The sequence below is a fragment of the Pithys albifrons genome, chromosome 2 (assembly GCF_047495875.1).
Source record: "Pithys albifrons albifrons isolate INPA30051 chromosome 2, PitAlb_v1, whole genome shotgun sequence".
NCBI lineage: Eukaryota > Metazoa > Chordata > Aves > Passeriformes > Thamnophilidae > Pithys > Pithys albifrons.
The window spans coordinates 76,878,467-76,898,996 of NC_092459.1; the positions used below are offsets into that span (position 1 = coordinate 76,878,467).

The window sequence follows — 20,530 nt, forward strand, 5'->3', positions numbered from 1 at the left end:
AAAGGAGAATCTTAATTAAATGGTTATTAACCTAACAGGAAAATTTCTTACAATCAACTAAACATTTTTAGTGGAAAGCTGTCTTTGAGTAAGGTTAAAAAAATTAACAGGGGAAGGGGAGAGGGAAGGCAGGAAGGGAGTGACATCAAAAAAACCTCCTCTTAAGAAATCTGTGTACAGTCTTACAAACTAAGAGACAACTGACTTCCTGAGGTCTCATTTAACTTTGGGGTTACAAGTAAAGCATTGCAAACCATATGCCTTTAGCTTGAAAGATTCTCTGTCCAAAGTATAATAAGGAAGAACATGGAAATTAAAATACCCTAGAAAAAGATGGGATTTATTTCTTACCTATGACAATATATGAAAACAAACTAATTTTTCATTTGCTCTATTTTAAACATCCACTGGAAACTCTCAAGAGACATTAAATCACAGATTTTCTAAAGCCCCTAAGAGGATACTTTCCTCTTTCCACTGCTGGTCTGTGAAAAAGGCAAAAAGGGGCCTCAAAAATACATTTCCCAAGTTTTTACGACGTTGCAGCTCCATTATGATAAAAGCTTCACGCAGACATGATCTCTCATCCAAGCAAGCAAATTCAGATCCTTCTTTCAGGAAGAGTTAAGTGTTCCAGACATCTCTCTTCTGCTACCTAGCATAAGATTATGCTACACATGACTAAAACAGATGGTTTACAATTACAGCATTACAATTCTGTTAATGACATGAGCTTACATCACTAACTCCAAATTACTGTAGATTGAAGTCCTACTGATTTGCATGGCACTACAAGGAAAAAAATGTCTCCCATCCAGATTTTCTTCCTCAGCCAGTCCCATTTATAACCACATTGGATGCTTTTTCTACTCCTAGGCCACCATATTAGATGCTTTTTCTACTCCTAGGCCACCACATTAGATGCTCTTCCAACTCCTAGGCCACCACATTAGATGCTCTTCCAACTCCTAGGCCACCACATTAGATGCTCTTCCAACTCCTAGGCCACCACATTAGATGCTCTTCCAACTCCTAGGCCACCACATTAGATGCTCTTCCAACTCCTAGGCCACCACATTAGATGCTCTTCCAACTCCTAGGCCACCACATTAGATGCTCTTCCAACTCCTAGGCCACCACATTAGATGCTCTTCCAACTCCTAGGCCACCACATTAGATGCTCTTCCAACTCCTAGGCCACCACATTAGATGCTCTTCCAACTCCTAGGCCACCACATTAGATGCTCTTCCAACTCCTAGGCCACCACATTAGATGCTCTTCCAACTCCTAGGCCACCACATTAGATGCTCTTCCAACTCCTAGGCCACCACATTAGATGCTCTTCCAACTCCTAGGCCACCACATTAGATGCTCTTCCAACTCCTAGGCCACCACATTCAGTCACCTGATCATCTCTGAATTTCTTTGATTGCTCTGCTTTTTCCTATACAAGAAGTTTTACTCTCATTTCCAGTAATGCACCTGCTTTCCCTGCCATCTCCCTCATTGTAGAGGTAAGAAAAAGGCAGCTCTTCGGTTCCTTTGGAGATATCAGTTAATGCCCAATTCATAATTTTTGCTTTTTCCTCAGAGAAGCATCTTCATCACACACTCTCCCCACGCTCAAAGACATCTAGAAGAGTTCCCATCGCTCTTCTGTCCACACATCTTAATGGATTTTAAAGAAAAAAAAAAACGGACAGCTCAGGTACTAAAGTGCGGCGACTGTTGCATATCCCACGTCCGCCAGCGCTACCGCGTTTCCGCGAACAGCCCACATTTACTTTTCTTCAATTGTTATCTCCTGTCTGCAACACACGCCTCGGTGCCAGCGCAGGCTTTGTGCTCCCGCAGCGCCGCGCCGGGCCCGGCACACGGAGCGGCAGCATCGCTCGGGCAGGCAGGGACCACCGCGGGGCACGCGGCGCAACTCCCCGGGCAGGCAGGGACCACCGCGGGGGGATGCGGTGCAACAGAATCACACAGAATCACAGACTATTCTGAGTTGGAAGGGACCCAGAAGGATCATCGAGTCCAGCTCAAGTCAATGGCCCATACAGGTGATTGAACCCATGACCTTGGCATTATTACAACCAAGTTGCCCCGGGCTGACACGGACCACCACGGGGCATCTGGTGCAACCCCCGGGTAAGCAAGGACCACTGCGGGGACGTGGTGCAACCCCCCGGGCAGGCAAGGACCACCCGACAGCACACGGCACAGGACTGCGCCCAGGCGCTTCTTCAATATCTCCAGTGAGGGAGACTCCACAGCCTCTCTGGGCAACCTGTTCAGTGCTCGGTTACCCGCACAGTACCGCGGTAACACGGGAGGGGCCAGAGGAAAACCCACACGCACCGCCCGGACGCGCACACGGGGTATCAAACGTGGCCGAGGCCTCCCGTGCGCAGGGACCGCTCCGGCCCGCCGAGCGCCCGGCGCCGGCCGCAGGAAACACGCGGGCCCGGACTCCGCACCGCCCCTGCCGCCCTGCCCGGGAGCCTCGGGCCGGCCGGGCCCCGCCTGCGCCACTGCCGCTGCTGCCGCTGCTGCTTCCGCACACCGCAGCGCCGCCGCAAGGCTGCCCCGGCCCGCCAGCGGCATCTCCGAGTGGCCTCGGCGGCAGCCGCCGCTGACAACCCGCCCCGGCCCCGCTGCTCCCAGCCTCGGCCCACCGAAACCCGCAGCGGGGCCTGTGCCCGTCGAGCTCCCTCCCGCCCCGGCAGGTGCCCGCACGGCCCTTACCTGCTCCTCGCCCCACCAGACCCGGCGCTCCCGGCCGCTCGCGCCGTTCTTATCCCGCTGACAGCGGCCCGGCAGCCCATGGCGGGAGGTGCCCGCCCGGCCCCGCCGCGCCGCCCGCCCCCGTCGCTCCGGCAACGCAGTGCCCGCCCCGGGCCGGCCCGCTCCGCCCCGGCGGGAGGGCGCTCCCGCAGCCGGGGTATGGCGGTCCCTGCGCTCCCCTGGCCCCGCCGGACAGCGCCCCGAGGATGCCAAATGCGAGCGGCGCTCGGCGGCTCCGGCTGCGCAACCAAGCGGGCAGTCCCCATCCAAAGGCTCGGCCGGCCCCCACCGCCGCCGCCACAAACACCCCCTCCCCGGCTTTAGTGCCAGCCTTTAAAGCGCCCTTGATATGCGTGTCACGTACCCGTGCCCATCCCGCCCGCCAGGATGCTGCGAGGCGCTGCCCACGCGGTGCTGCGGCCGTGCTGGATGCTGCACGAAGCGGTCCCGAGGGTTTGCGCTCTGCTGCGGTATTTGCGCGGAGTAAAGTCTTGGAGCAGGTTTATGGCCGCGGAGCTAAGCTTTGGCTGGATTGCCCAGAAGAAAGGGTTGCACTGAATGCTGCTCGATCAACTCTCTGTCAGAACCGGTTCGCAGACGCAAATACATGAATAGTGTGCCTTGACTCCTTGTCACTCCTCTCGCCTGCTGCAAGAATTCACCTTGCACGGCCAGGGCACTTACTAACCTTCTGGAAGTGGCAGCAATGTGTTAATGGCGATGTTAGCAAGCTCATGCTTCACATACATGCCTAGGCTTGGCATGAGCATTCTCATTCTTGAAATCAGAAAAATGTACATAAGTGGGGTGCCCAAGTGCAACCCTCTCATGTCCTTAGACCTCTCCCTGGTGCACTGGCCTCCTGACCTTTGCTGCCTTTCCTGGTGAGGACTCTGTGGCTGCATTTCAGGTATCCCAGGGCCTGCTGGATACCTCAGTGGCATACTGGCTTTCTAACATTTAAGCCAGGCTGCCTGCAAGGATTACACGGCTGGACAATCATATCCTGGGAATGCTTTAAACAGCAGGATCCCAGGACCTACCTGCCAAAGTAAGTTTAGATACACACGATGTAACAGCAGTTAAGTCTTGCAGATATAAACTTTGATCTGCCTGTACACCCTGCTTCTCATACACTTTCTCATGACACCTATTTATGGCCACATTTCTTATTTTTTTCCTTGACACCTTCTTTTGGCTGTTGTTCATGCTGGTCCTCACCTTATTGACAGGGAGCAAGCTGTCCCTGTCAGATGGGTGCTGGGCTAAATGGACCTCTAGTCCAACGCAAGAGACTTGTTTGCCTGCAAGGACCAGCTGTGTAGACCCCAAGACAGTGACTTTCTCTGAGAATTAAGCACCTAGACAACACTTCTGCACTCAAAAATGACTTAAATCCCTTTAAAAAAACAATCCTAGGCATTTCCCTCTGGTATCTCAGTAAAACCAGCAAGGGCAAGGAGCCTGACACAGCTTTTTACTACCACCAAGGTTACACAGCACAGCCACAGAGCTGCAGGCATGGGAGCCCCAATGGCACCCTCTACCCCTGCTTAGTTGCCTACCCTTGAGAAGGCCAGATCTCAGCTTAGAGAGACAAGTGGCCTTCAAGGGCACCCAGACATCTTCATTGGCCACAGAGAACTTAGGGACTTACAGAAAATTGGTTCATTCAATGCCCTGGAGTTTAGGTGCCAGTTAGTTGCTAATTCAGGCAGACTAAATCCTACTTTTAAGCCAGTTTATTTTAAACTCCTGGAGAACATGGTAGGATTTGGTCCAGCCCATCCCATCTGGCATTTCAGCTACTACAGAGGAAAGTGAGCCAAGATTCCCAGCCATGCGCTTAGGGAGTTGTTGCCCTGAAGCAAACTCCCTAATAACACTCACACGAATCTGCACTACTTCCTGCAGCCAAGAAGAAAGAGAAGTCTCTTCTACCTCTGAACCAGGGCTTCCTGTTTACTGAAGAAAAGAGATAATGCTATTTTATCCTTCTTTCAGATCTTAGAGTTGCCAAAGGATGACTACATGCATGTGCCCCTCCTCATTGCTGCCAGTTGCCTGCAGACAGAGGTTTCTACTGGCCTCTCATGAAAGTCCTGCCTGCCAATACCTCCAAGGCTCTTTTCTGGTACCTCTGCTGCTACCCAGTTGTCCTCAGCAGCTGATGCAGGGCAGAGCAAACATGGTGCTTGACATTTTACACATTATATATGGTTTTCTCAAGTGAAACTAAGCAGCCTGTACATTGCCTTGTGTGATTGTGTGGCAGAACCATAACAGCAGCAATGAAAATTAAGTCAATGACCAACAGTACATCTACTCAACCTTGGAGTATTAGCTTTCAAACTGCAAAGAATAGGAGCATTTCAGATTGATAATATAAATTTTACTGAGTTTTCAGATAAGAATCAGCCACCACATACAAACACCTGAGTGAATTTTTGCAAGGTATTTACTAAAATCTTCAGGAGGGAAGTTAGCCGTAGCCTGAGTTGAAGTGCACTGAAGCAGTTATCACATGTGTGTTAAAAAAAAGGTTATAAACTGTTTGGACTAAAAATACTGTTGAGAAAGATAAGTAGGTGCAATTAAAGATTTTATCAGAATTATAATGTTGTTCTCACTTGAATGCTTCAAAGGGCAACTTATCTTTCAGCTCATTTAATTACAGTAATTAAAGCTCTTGCTACAGATATGACACTATGTCTGATGTTCAGTTTCAAATCAGAGTTTTTCAGTCAAGTACTACATATTCTGAATCCATGTACATCAGTATAAATTTACAGCAGCTCCATAACAGTGAGTAGAATGACACCAGTTCAAGCCAGAATAACTTTCAATCAAGTCTGGTTCTTCGTATCATCATTGGCTCACTGATAACTCCCTCTGTCCTATGAACAGTATCTGAATCACACTTGAAATCTATAAAGTTATTCTGCAGAGTTCTTCCTGATTTTGTACTGTAGTTCTCTCTGTTTTGCATATGTGGAGAAGATAAGGATGGAAAACAAGCAAGAAACAAGCAATGAATAGTATTTCCCTACTGTTCTTCTGGCTGATAGAACAAGCCCACAGCAGTGAGACCTGCACAGGTCTCATTGGTACTCAGATTCTTCAGTATGTGGTATTAATGTTCCTGGAGAGGTGATTGAGATCAATAGTTCCAAAATTTTAGCAGCCAATGAGCCACTGTCCATTCCTGGAACTTCGTAAGTACCCACTACATGTTTTTCATAAGGCTCCATCTATTCATATCATTAAAGTTTCAAGCTGAAAGCATTACAAAGGTAATGTAAGGCCTAGATTTTGTGAGCCATTTCTGCAGTCTCATTTTCTCTCCTTTCCAATGAGTATTTATTTGTTTAGGACAATTTACCTATGTTTTGGTGGCATAATACAAACAATACTTAAAACTATGGAGTAACAAATCTGATGTGTGAACTGTCTTGAATCCAGGATCTTAAATCAGAGACATTTGTGGAAAGGGCATTGCTTGTCAGCTGAGATGAGCAGACTTTCAGCAGGGAATGAATAATGATCTATTTCCCCAAGGAAGGATGTTACTCCTTTTTTTCCTGCGCTACTTCAAAAAAATCTGAAAGAGTGCATAAAATAGAAAAATAACTTTGCACCAATGGAATCAATGAATGGTCTAAGCGATTCATTAAAAAAAACCAGATTAGTCTAGGTGTGGCTCTGTCTATGTCTTGAGGAGAAATAGTCTGTGAGTATCTACTCACTTCCAGGTCAGTGTCGGAGATAGCTGTTGACAAATTCAAGGATGAAGAAATCCAGGCTGGACTCTCTTTATGTTTGTGTTCTTCATGTTTGAAACAGTGGTATAGAAAGAAGAAGGAGAAAAGAAAAACTTCATACAGTACACAGTAAGCAAAAGGGGAAATTAAAGGTTTCTTAATGGTGCTTATAGCACAGAAGTTTTGGGAAGCCTTCCCTAGTTGTTTGTAATCTTTCTTTAGGTTATCCTACTCCAAGCAAGGCTTGATTCCCAGTGATGCTTGATTTTTCATTGCAGTAATTCGTGGTCAGCATACACTGACATGAGGATGTATTAACTTATGGTTCTAAGTCCCATTTCCAGAATAGAAGAGCAGGTAGCCAGACAGCAAGGGGAAACACACTGCATGACCCCTAAATTTGTCCAATGTCTAATCTAGATGAAAGAAGTAAAAATTACTTGCATTATCCATTTTGAATCAGTGACTCTACTGATCAGCCTTAGCTTTTCCATTTAGAAGGAATTCATCCAGTTTAAAGCTTACCAGAGACAGCTGAGGTAAATCACTAGTTGTAACGTATGCTGAACTAGAATTAAATTACTTTCAGTGCAGTGAGTTTGGATGCTGTAAGAAAACTTTATTTACGTAGAAATGATTGAAGTTAGAATAGTTCCCACTACAAAGAATGACAGAAGCCTAATGAAAAATGCAAATGGCTTAAAAATCTGTATACAGGACTTTGAGCTTTAAATTGCACCTTCTCACACCTTGTAAATGTATAAATTACACCAGATCATGATCACTTATAGTTACACATTGTCATGTGCCTCTAACACTGTTTAAAGTCTCACATCTGTTCTGCAGTAAGAATCAGGCAAAGGATGTGTTCTTGAACTGAGTCAATTCAAGAGGTGAAACTGAGATGCAATCTCAATAAAAGCATGCCAGACTGCAGTTTTCATATGTCCTTATTAGGTCCATTGTTGTCTTTAGCCAGATCTACAACCCACACAAAAATACTAGACCTCCTTATCTTTCTAATCTGCTGCAAAAAGCATTGCTCATGATTTCAGGACTCCTTGTCAAATCTCCCATCTACTTCTTTTGTTCCATTCTGAAGAATCATGGACTATTTAATAATTTGCTGTGTACCATTTATTCAGCTTTCTTGCCCTTATTTGAACCTTTTTCTTGGTTTTTTTTGCAGCATGAGAGAATTAGAGCTGCAGACAATATTCAAGATGTGAGTTTGCCATAAATTTCCTGCATATTATTCGTATGATTTCCTCTCTACTTTTTCCTTAATAATTCCTAATGTTATATCCTCTTTCCTCCTCTACCACTGAATACTGGGTTGACAGCTTTATGCAATTTTGTGTCATAACTCAGAGACCTCTTCTGCCCAAGTAACAGGATTTCCCTCTTCAGCACTTCTCTCTGTACATGAAAATTTAGGATTGTTTTGACTGTGAGTACTTTCCTTTGCTGTTACCAACATGGATTTTTTTCTGCCATTTTAACACAATAAATCATAGATTGATTTTTTTTTTCCATCTGACTTTCATTTTTGCTACCCAGAGTAACTTACCCAGAGTAACTTACCATCAGGAAACTCTCTCACCTCATCTGCCTCTTTTTCCAGATTACTTCTATGTCAAGCAACACAACTCCAGGGGCAGACTTCTGTAACTTCACTGAGGACTTCCCTTTCTGTCCTCCTCCCAAAAAATTTCATAGAACCATGATATACTGTTTTCTACAAAATGCATACCAATTTTTCCTCATTATATCATATATTTCATGTGCCTGCTAACTAAATTATATTTTCTACCAATTTGTTCAGTATTTCTGCAATTTTTTAAAGTCTGTACCTTTCTAAATTTCATATGTTTCACGTGTAGCATTAGAAAGGTTCAGCAGCAAAACTTTGACAAAAAAGGTCACTCTACGATGATCAGTTTTTGTTTGTTTTTTTTAAAGGAAAATTAGGTAAGACAGATCAACCACACAAAGTTGTTAATCACAAGACTATGAATAAATTATGAGGCACACATAATAATTTCCTGGAAAACTTACTATGATTTTTAAAAACATATTAACACTACATAACAGTAAATAATCCTGTTTAAAACATTTCTGTTCCTGCATGAAACTCATGTTGCATTTCTGCCTGTGATTTCCAACCAGCAATTTAATACTTATTACTGAATCCAGCAATAAATTTCTTTGTGAATTTTCTTTGCTGAAAAAGGAAAGGTAATTTGGCAAAGAGAAATGTTCAATATTTATAAATACTTTTTTTTTTTTCTGTTTAGAGCATAGGATATTGTCATCTTCAGAAGCAGTAACCCACCTCCATGTATGGAATACTAAGCAGCATTCAGGGTGCTCCTCACTGCTGGTAAAGCAGAGAGAAAGCAATCACAGTGTGCTTTCAAATAGTCCTCTGGCACTGGAAGTGCTCATGGCTGCCAGTTGCCCCCACTCAGGAGGACCAGGTGTGTTGTCAGGGGCAGGTGAGGGGCTGTTTCAGTGCCTATTGTCCACCAGTCACAATGTCCATGGGAGCTCAGGTCAGCATTGCTAACAGGATATTTTCTTAGAGCTGCTCTAATGTGGGTGAACTACTCCCCCCAGCCCAGCAGCTTGGGATGTTTACAGATGTTTTTTTCCCTCTTGGTACTTATACAGCTTCAGCTCTGGCACAGTGTGGGAATCTGACAAGAAGAATGATGATACTGGGCAGGAAAAAAGGTGCAAGAGAGACAGCAGGGATAGTACACAGGGTTTCCATTGCTCTGGAATTTACCCAGCGCATGAAATAGTCACTGAAACAACACTCAGCCTTTGTGTTTTTCTGCTTTTCTGTCTCTAGATTAGCATTTCTGGGCAGGCACTAGTTCCGAAGACACAATGAGGCACAAAGCATGCCCTGTTTCAGACACTATTTCCCCACAACAAGCAGCAGCCTGTGCTCCAGCCTGAACCTTTCTGATAGTGTTATGTCAGTTCCCCTCCATGCTCCTCTCACTATGTTTTCTGTCCTTTCTCCAAGTATCTTGAGCACTGGTCCAAGCCACAAATTAGATGCTATAATGTAGCATTCAGAAAGACCAAATACCATTGATTCAATGCGAAGGAGTGAGCCACTTTTGCAGTTTCATTTAACTCATTGGAGCTCTGTAGTTATTTAGTTGCATTGAATAATTCAGAGGGGAAGCTTGTCTGAAGTGCAACAGCCTCTTTGTTTCCTATGAAGGGTGATGTATGCTCGTAGGGCTTCAGACATCTATCCAGCAACTGGCACAGTCTTTTTTAGAAACACTTGCATTTATACGTTCAGAGACTAGTTCCCAGCACCCATCCAGGCCCTCTGCCAAATCTTCTAGTTTTCACAGTATAAGACAAAATCCGGTTCACAGTTTTGTCAGCATTGCTCTACTGCTTTCAGCAGAGTCATCCCAGAATTATGCTGAGGCAAATGGGCTTGATAAAATCTTTAGTGTTTTACCAGTTCAGCACACATCATCCTAAAGTTTCTGCCCCAGCTGGTCAGTGGTTCTCCCCACCTGCTGACCTGGCACACAAGTTGATGCACAGATACCAAACCACACATATCAGCCCCCAGACAACTACCAAAACATGTGTGACTCGCATTTTGATCACCCTGAGTCCTCATGCCAGACCTTGCCAGAGACCTCTCTGCTAACCCGCACCCCAGGCAAATGCCCCAGCCACCTCCTCTCAGGCTAATTTTCCTGCACCTCCTCACACAAGAAACCTGACTACCACCACTCCATGACAAGAGGAATGACCCTTCTTGAGGACCTTTCTTTCCCATGTCAATCTTCCCCATTTCCATGCAGCTTACCCTTCCCTTAGTAATTAGACATTATCACAAGGAATAAAAACTGTTTAAAAACCTGTAGAGCATACCTGGTCTCCTCAGAGAGTTGCAACTGAAAAGCAAAATGGTAGCGACACAGAATTACATGGGCATCCTCCTTCTGGGGACTCCTCTGCTAGCATTTGACACAGACCCAGTCAGAGTCATGCTGCTGCATCTGCACAAACTGCTGCAGTGAAACCTTGGAGTTTCTGTCAGACTGTTGGATGAAATCAGAGCTTCCTTGCTGATATGTTCTGGCTCCTTTTCAGCTCCACACAAGCAGCCTGTCCTGCAGAGGTTTGGAATTCAGAAAGTTGCTTTGGTTTGTTTTTCTTTGATTTGGTTATGCTACTGTGTCTGCAGTGCTGCTGGAGGAAAAAAAATAAAGGAAGAGAAAGAAAGAAAGAAAAAGGATTCCTGCAGGCTTTTGCTGTCAGTGTCGCAGGAGGATGAGTAAACAGTGCAGACAGCTTAAAAGATTGTGTTAAGTGGTGCAAGAGGCTAAAAGCTTTCCAATATGCCTTTTCATTGTGTTTGCTTGAATGTTGTATTAGACATATAAAAAGGGAAGTTTGGCCTTAAGGCCATTTTAATGAACTGAGACAACTGTGTGAAGAACTGAAAACTCTGTCCTGTTCTACCAAATAGACTTTCATTAAGGAATCTGAGCTGATTTTCAGAATTTGCTTTTGGTCTCCAACTGGTGTTACTTCTTGAAGCACAACATTAAAGAAAAAAGGAAAAGGGTGATCCAACCATGCAATTCAAAATCTGCACATACATCTCAGAGCCTGCAAGGTTTAGAGGTCTCCTTTTGAATTTCCATCTGCTAGGATAGTAAAGCCAGGATCCCCTTATTCTAGGCACACTAAAGAAATTACATTAATTCTAAAATATGCAGTTACTTGAGCTAAATGTGAGTCATCCCAGATGCACAGGCACCAGGTCTCTTACGACTAACACTGGTGAACACTTTGCAACAAAATGTGAAGAGATGCAAAGCCACAAACCATTGAAGAGAGAGATCTGCATCAGCACCGTGAATGTGCTGGCAACAGACAGATGTCAAAAGCACAGCTAGAACTGAGACACCATTAATTCTTTATATATCCCCCATAACTGTCAGTGTGATATTTGTGTTTCTCATGAAGAACTGATGGATGAGACTGCTTCTTTGAGCTTTTCTGATGCATATTAGAATGCCAATTTATCTATTAGTCTTAATTTACTGAATTACTTATGGCTTCTCCTGTCAGTATGTAACATGGTCTTGGGCTTTGCCTCAAATATTTCCTGGGCACATTAGTTTTTTATTTTCTGCATTGCCACAGCTACATCTCAGGTTACAGTTTCACTAAACCCAGATGCTGGACGAGGAGTTCTTGTCCTTGCAGCCAGGTGGATCAGCCCATTGACCCAGCTGTAAAACAATCTGCTATTTTTCTAGGCCAAGTTTTCAACCAGATCAGCTTGCTGACCTCTTTGATGGCATAGTCACAATAGTTTACCAACACACAAGGGAGAAGGGGGACATGAACCTGCAAGATGAAAGAAAATGCTATCCAGTTTGGTTTCAGCCTGCATGTCAGTCTCTTAAGCCTCACCTTGAAGGCAAAGTTCACCACATGCTCATTGAACAGCACAGGTCCTGGCTAAGGCCAGTTGTATTATGCTTGGATCTGTATTTATAGTCACAGTACCTTCACCTCAGAGGATTTATTCCAAGTTTATAGTTGTCTGAGGAGTAACTCAGGCAATTACTGTACAAGGAACAGCTGGTATGAAGGAAGAAGATCACCACGGGTGCAATGTTGATGAAAACATGTAATCACTCTTTGACTTCTCAGTTTTGGCAAGCTCTTGGAAATTCTCCAGATGTAAAAGTCCTTTCTATCTTCATATCAACAGGAATCTTCTTAATTTCAAGGAGACAAAACCCAACACAAGAAGCTATGAGATACTATAGCACTGTAGCAGAATTTTCGATCTGACACGGGGACCTAAAACAATTCCTGCATTGGTGCTGTAATATCTCCATGTCATCAGATGACCAGGAAATCTATTTGTGTATCTGCCTGGTCATTTGTAAATATTTTGATGGCTCTCTACAGTTTTGTTTGGAAGTTGGATACCTACATTTGGCAGATGAAGCTTGATCTTTCTCTCATCTAACTTCTCCCCACAATAAATTAGCCATGAAGTCTAAACCAAAATTCTTATCCGATCAGTGGAGAGAGATAGTAACCTCCAGAAGGCAACTTACTCTGTCCTAACACAGGTAGACTGCATAAGTGGGGTAAACTGGCCCCTGAAAATCCCTCTCTTCCTCCTTTGCCACTGACAATAAGAGTAACCAAGGTCTTACACTGAAGAAGGAAAAGAACTCCTCTGGGCTCACTAAATGACAGACCTGAACCAAAGAAAACCCAGATTCATGAGGAAGAAGTAGGTTGTGAGGATAATCTAGATCCGTGTGTGTCAGGCACTGTCTAAGTTATGCACAGGTCTGTCAAAAACTTCTACTAGCCTATTTTCTTCTGACTTCTTGAGCTATTATCCCATTTGCCTATGGAATGGAAAACCAGAGCATTGGAGGTCTGGTACAGGGTGTACTTAGGCAGCCAGGAAGTCCCAGGGCTGTTGCAGCTGTGCAGGGGTGGGAAGAGGGGTCTCCTTTCTCAGGTAGGTGATTGTTGTGGGCACAAGAAGCACACAGTGAGAAGGAGTGCCAAGGTCCAAAGCCAGGGTAGAGTTTAGATCCTGCTCACCCTGAGCATGTACCCAGCATTCCGGAAGACAAACACAGCTACCTGATGAAGGTCCAGAAATCTACAGTACTTGAAAGTCTGGAGATGCTCTTCTGGCAGAGAGTGAGAGTGTCAGGCTTACAAGTCTAGACACATGTTGTACAAAGTCAATTTGTCACTTGCTGGCTCCAGTCCAGACAGGACATAAATCTTACCATTAATGCAATTTTAAACAAACATTTCTGCTCAGACAAGAAGGCAAGTGAGTGTAATTTGGGAACAGAAAAGCCTAAATGCTGCCCACACTCAGCACTGAAACAGTCCCATTTCCAGGGTCTGTGTGTCACAGTTGGCGGCAACAGAATCTGAGTGTCAGAAATGGCTTCCTCCAGGCAGAGCAGGTTTGTTGCTATGCTATATCTGAGCCCTCTGCTTACTTCTGTTACTGGAAAGGACTTATATCTGTTTCTAAATCTGTCTTTATTGATTAGCACTTAGTAACTGGCTGCATGTCTTAATATAATGATCATAGCTCTTGCTCCTTTTGTTATTCCTGATGCACAGAAGATTGTTCTTTCTTTTTTTAGTTGCAGGATGTTCTTGTTAGCTTAGCTTAGCACTGTGCATACTTCACAGTCCAGTGTAATTGGAATTTTCTTTTGAAGCATTTTGCTCTGGCAACAAAGAGAAAACGAAGTGTGTTTTCTCATTTTGAATGAAGTTACAACTATCTACCAAAACATTGAGATGTAAAATATCACATAGCTTATCAGTTTTTATTGTGCTATGTATTTTGTTGGCTCTCTCTGTTACAGAAAATGTGTGGTTTTCCCACAAGTATATTCATTACACTTACAAATTGCACTGTTTGTAAGCCTATGCTTTCATTAAAAAGTAAAGTTCATCTTTTATCAGAGCAGTCTGTTAATATTTGCCTTTAAAGATACTCATTGCAAGCATCACATTATAAAATCACCGCTACCTGATAAGCTGCTAGATTCTCTCTGTACTGGTTTTCTGATCAGGGCATTACACTTTTTGTGATTATATACTTAGCTCATGCATTCCAGCTCTTTTCCTGAGGAAAATTTGTTGTCAGATGTCAATTATTGGTTAGAGTAATTTATTCAACTATTTTCTTTAACAATTTCTACTACTTTTCACCCTGATAAGAGTTAGTTGAAAACACAAGTAAAATTATACATAGTTACACAAGTGGTCACTTGTAGATGTTCAGTCAGATGCTCAGCAAGATGGTAACAATAACTCCAGTGTAGTTCAGTGGAAAGTGAATATATGGATTATTACTGTAGGCAGTGTGTCCACTCATGTGATATTCATGCCCCAGCCCTTTCCACAATAGCCTTCTAACATCTACTTCACCACAGATTGGGGTAAGTTCTGGTTCTTCAGGGCTTGTTGGGGAAGAGGATTGGACAGGTTTCTCAATGGGAGGGAGCTCATCTGCCAGCATTTCCAGGAATGCTGCTGGACTATTCACATCTGCTTCCAAACACAGCAGCAGTGCCCACTGCAGGTCTCCCAGCCACAAGACACTGTCTGAGCAATACTGCCTAGCATAAAAGAGAAGTTTCCGGGTGACCACTGTGATCCTTTTCAACCTGCAGACCTGTGGTACAGTGGTGCCCAGCTCTTAATGAAGAGAGAGATACATTCTTCCCCATCCAACAGTTTTACAGCTGTTACTCTTCATTTTGATACCAGGAACATCAGTTGTTGGTCAGAGTCTGGATCTGAAAGAGGTACTAAAGAATTGTTTCAGACGCAGCAAGGAGCCACCTGGGCCGGCTGCTGCTAGATGGTGTCTGATGACAACATCATGAATTCTGGGAGCCATCTTTGAGTCTCTGGCTCTTCCTACACAGTTCTATCATGTCCTGAAATCAACTCGAACATATCTCAGCTATTCATGGCCAGTAGGAGATGAAAGCTGATCATTCATCTTTGTGCCACTTCTGAGAAAAGGACTTTAAAGTGTTGACTGAAGTAGCCCAGCAGATTATATACTCCATCCTTTCCCACTGTACAACAGGGTTCCTGTTTGAAAACTGACAGGAAGCTACTGCTTCAGGTACCTGGTGTCCAAGTCATCATGACTATAAACAGAATGGATATGAACACCATGGAGGCAGAAGACCCTTGCATCTGGAATGTCTTTACAGTGCAGAAGCAAGGTCATTTTGCTTATGCTGATGCTGACTTACCAGGTCGGTTCTTGAATACATATTTTTCACAAGGTGATGCTGGAGACCAGAGACTGTCTCCTGTGGCATGCACTCTGCATACCAGCTCTTTAACACATCCTATTCATACTGAACACGCTCAGGAAATCATGCTCTAATATTTTGGATGTCACTAGAAGTGGCACCTCAGTAGCACTAATGTTGTCCCAGACAGTGACAGCAATGTTAGGACCTTTAGTAAAGCTACATTTCTGTTCCTGTTAACACAAAATATCTAAGACATGGATGAGGAAGCTTACAAAAATTAGAAGAAAATACTAATGTACTCAGCTAATGCTGTTTTAGCAACAACATACAACAATTTTTAGTCATCCTTCAAAAGATTCTAACCTTTATCCTGTCAGGATGATAAAGAGAACCACAACTGCAGGATATAAAAATGACTCATCCTGGAGGTCTCTGCTTCTTCAACTCCAGAGTGATATTCCACCTAAACCACAAAAATGCAGAATGTCATTTAAGAGTCAAGAAAGGCTGGGAGTGGTATCTTTGTATCTGTGCTCCAATGCTCTCACAACAGCCTTCCTCCTGTACTTGTGTACAGTGTAACAGCTCCTGTATTCTGCTTGTATGACTGTAAGAGAAAAGCAGTGTAACTCAGTCAGAGATAGAGGCTGCCATTTCAATAAAATAGCTAGAATGAAATCATGCATCTATGTTCAGGGAGATAGCCATTTTGAAAGGAGATGCTAAGAAAGATCCCTTCCTTGGTTTCACTGTAATGTAAAATAAAAGCAAACATTAACACATATCCCTAATCTTAACACTTAATCACTTTCCAACAAAAGAGACATTTTTTATCTCATTCTGGTTTTTATTGCTGCTTTTTATTACTAAAATGGGAGGAAGGATGGCCTTGTGATTATAGTCACAGGCTAAAAGTCAGGAGATCAACATTAGGCTTTTCAAAATTTTCCTCAGTAGCTTTGGTCTCTGTTTCCCCTAGGAAAGAGTGAGTGATGTGCTTTCTTAGCCTGAAGGATTGTAAGAACTTTTAAGAATAAAAACTAAAAATGCTGGATTTAAACTCTGGTGATTGGATTAAATTTTGGGTAACATGGTCTTGTTACATTTCCAGCAGAAAATCTGACTAAGTGAATGCTCTGTGACTGTTCATCTTGCAAGCAATCTTGGAGTAAGCATTCAGTGCCATAGTAGTTGCCATGGCCCACCTCTGAGATGATGTTTTGAGGTCATGGCCATGTAAACACAAAAATGTCAGTTCCCAATACATTATAGGCTGAACTTTTCTATAACAATGTGACAAGGAAACACCAAGTAGTGTTACTCATGCAATTTTGTCAATCTATCTCTTACATTTACAGTGCAATACTGTCTGAAGGTTGGCAGTTCAGGGTCCTCTTGGGCCAGGTGGGGTACAAATAAATCACCTCTTTTCTTAAAGCAGGGTTTGGAGACAGAGGAAATCTTGCTGCACTCATTACAGAATTACGTGCTTCATCTAACAATGTTCACCACTTTGTGGGAGTCACAGAATTATAGAATGGTTTGAGTTGGAAGGGAACTTAGAGATCACCCAGTTTCAACTCTCCCTTCTGTGGGCAGAGACACCTTTCACTAGGCCAGCCCCATCCAACCTGGCCTTGAACACTTCCAGTGTTTACAAAGAGAAAAGCAAACACAGCAAGCTAAAGCAGGAAGGGCTGTTGCTTATAAAAGCATTGCCAGTCAGAAAGGAGACAGCTCTAAGAGTGAATTCTGGCTGCCTGAAGCTGTTGGAAACTTCTGAGAGGGCAGGCCATGGCAGGAAATAAAACAGCACATTGAATAAATCACTTGATGCTCTGATTAAGAGGCATGGGACTGTGTATCATGTGATAGTTAAAGCCGTAAGCTCCAGCCTTGAAGATATTATTTTGCACATGAGCAGTCTGAATGGGCAGATGGTATTCATGAGCAGGATTACTATTTCTAGCAAAACAGGTCAAATCAAGTCACTCAGAAATGGAATTAAAATATAAAGATCATTGTCTCTCTAGGTGTATGACTTTTAAAAGAGAGTTAATGAATTGGGCTCATTATAACTGCATCATTTTAAACAACAAAAACCTTCTGTGTAATAGAGAAAAGTTTTGCCTTTGTTTCTTTTCTGTCAGCTAACTACACACTTGTTTTCCAGCATGGAATTTACCTCCAAATAGGAATGGATCAGCTGACTAGTACTGACCAAAATTACTCATTTTCCTACATTACCTAGTGAGGCCACAGGCTGAGTAACATCGTGTAGTGAGTGAGAGCAAATGCTACACACAAAGTTTGGTTCTCTGGCAGCAATGCCTGCCCTTATAAGCAGTACCCAGTCTCACTTTCCCATGGCTTTTCTGTCAACAGGCGCTTTCATGGGTGGCTGACTGCCCTGAGCCATAGCTTAAAGCAGGTTGCATAGGCAGCTCAAGGATGAGACTTTCTGCCCCCCTATACAGGATCATTAACAACCATGCGGCACAGCTGTCCACATTACTTCCTATAGCAACAAGGGGACAGCTTTGCTACTTCTGGTTGCGGGCTAGTCTGGAGCAGAGGGTATGAGAAACTGTTTTGCAAACAAAGATTTCAGCAGCCCCTCGTAAACCCCCCAGTCTCCCCACAATGAGGGAAAAGAAGTGATAGAGATTCCGGGATAACATCGAGAGCCAGGCACCCGATTGCAGGGGCAGGATGACAAGCTGGTGCAAAGTCCCTGCAAAGGACCAGAAGGGAATGGGCTAAGGGAAGGAGACATCATCCTGCCTTTTCTACATGATCATCAGCCCTCGGGGACCGTTTCTCACAAACCCATTCCCAGCATTCTTCTTTACCATAAGACCTCCCCAAGCTTCACCACATTCTGGAAAACAGTATGCTGGTTGATTTCATGGACACCAAACTCTGGAAATTTCAAGTGCTCTGCTTTGTCTTCCTGAGCCTGGGTGGATGAGACCCTTCTCAGCTCCCCACAGTTTGCCCATGTGCCTTTTCAGCTCTGAGGCAGCCTCCAAAATCTCCCTGGCACTGGCAGACATTGGGCTCCCAAGGCAAGGCTGGGAAGTCTCACTCGAAACCATGTCTAGCCCAGAAGCCTGCAGAGAGGCAATGTGCAGCACCACACTCCAGGACATGGTGCTGGGTGGTGAGAGGCAACTCCCAGGTGCTGGGGAAGGCACTGCTGGCCCGTGTCTCACAGTGCTGCTCTGGCAAGCTGGGCCGGCTGGGGCTGTTGAGGGTGGCAGGCAGCTCCCTCACCTCGGGCAAGGGAGGATGCAGCAGGCAACAGCCTCACAAACCAGAGCAGAAAGAGGCCACGAGTCTCAGACAGCTCTGCTCTCTTGTGAGAAACAGGGTGGCTCATCCCTGCTCTGTCTATGCCAGTTCTGCATCATCAGTCCTAGGAACATGAGGAAATTACACCTGGGGCTGCCACCAAGCCAATGAAGGCTTGGGGAGGGGGGGTGGGGGGGGGGGGGAAGGACCTTGCTCCACTGCCTTTTGGAAGCGTAGTGTGGAAAAGCCATGGAGCTGCAGAGGAGCAGAACTGGGGTAAAAGAGAGAGGTGAAAACTTAATGTAGCTGTCACAGAATTAATTGCTCCTTGAAGAAGATGCTCATCATCAGATGGCTCCCATATGAGGCATGATTTCAGCTGGGCCTTCAAAATTAGGGGCCAAAATCACCTTGTTACATCCATACAGAAAGGAGAACAGTGCTCTCCTTATACAGTGGATGGGCTGGTTAAGCGACATCAAGAGAGCTCCGATTGCACCGGGATGTTTGTGTGCTAGGCACTGCACGAATTCAGAGTAAATGAGTTCTGCAAAGGGCTTGCACTGCACATCTGTCCACTAGTAAAAAGTAGAATGAGAGGGGAGACAACAGATCATCACAATTTTATCTGTGGTGGGAAACTAAAGCTGAAGGTGGTAAACTGTGGACAAAGGACAAGTGAAAGAACAGGCAGTGAAGTAGCTGGAAGTGAAGCGATTAAGGGTAAGGGATGGCAAAGAGTTGGGCTTGATAGCCAATCTGCAGAGGAGGCAACCAAGGACACAGCACAGTCCAGGAGCAGTGTCAGCTGATTTTGCCTCCCTGCGTGTGTTTTAAATGCACTCCCTGCATCAGCCAGCTCTGCCTCTGGGGCCAGAGAGACTGATATGTGCAGAGCAGATGTTTAGCAGTGTGATCCTAAAGAGTAAGATTGTGTTAGGTCAATATCATACCAATTTCTGTGCCAGAAGATGCAAAGCAAGCAACTACTTTGGCTGACTGTTATATATAAAAGATACAATCTTGGTCCCGAAGCAGGGGTATAACTCATTCTGCAGTGATACTTTTATTCAATGTCTCAGACTCTTCTGCAACAAGTCAAAATGTACTTTGTGTTTCTTCTACCCATGCCCACACAAGAATTTAACATGCACGATCATAACACCTGTGAGAAATATTAAACACTGTGCATTTAACCACGAGACACACACAGCATAAACAGGGTCTTTAGTGTGCCTCATTCAGCTGTGGGGACCACAGTGATGGGGGCAGAGGGGCTGCAGCAGTTTGCCTCTCACCTGCTCCTTCTTCTCTGGGCTCAGTCTTCTATCAGCACTGGCAATTGCTGGCAATTCTGGTGGCTGACCTCTTTAAAGTTTCAGCTAAAGGACATTTATTGATTCTTTATCTCTTCTGTCTTCCTGTTTTTCTTTTTTAAATTTTTTTATTTCATTTTAGTACGTTGGAAAGCAAGGTATAGAGAGTAAGAACTAGCAAAGGGAAATCAGTGACATTTCTTTCTGGCTCACAGAAACTGGAATGGTTTCTAATTTGTTGGCAAATATGCAAAGAACTGAGTCTAAACACTCTCATTTGATGTTGTAAACAGGATTTAAATGCAGCATTAGGGTTGTGACTTCTCTTTTGACTTCTGCTATCCATAATTCATTTTTTGTTGCATGTGACCTGTCGGTTAAATCATATGCATTATTTCTGCTACGTAGTGCATTTATATTAAACTGGTCTATGAAAAAATCTCCCTGAAAGGTAAGCAAAAAGAAACATCTTTTGCAAATGTTAGTAGAAAATAAAAGAAAAGCAAAAAAAGGTAGGTTGAGTGA

General features: G+C 44.2%; 2 protein-coding genes across 4 annotated transcripts in view; one reads left to right on the top strand and one right to left on the bottom strand.

Annotated features, from left to right (window-relative positions):
• Positions 1–2,857, bottom strand: part of LYST (lysosomal trafficking regulator) — an 84,757-nt gene extending 81,900 nt beyond the window's left edge. For both annotated transcript variants that reach the window (XM_071549579.1, XM_071549578.1), the window contains exon 1: positions 2,747–2,857. The gene's annotated coding sequence lies outside the window, so the exon portion shown is untranslated. The remainder of the gene's footprint in view (positions 1–2,746) is intronic.
• EDARADD (EDAR associated via death domain) overlaps positions 1–20,530 on the top strand; it is a 405,148-nt gene that overhangs the window by 201,222 nt on the left and 183,396 nt on the right. The window lies entirely within an intron of this gene.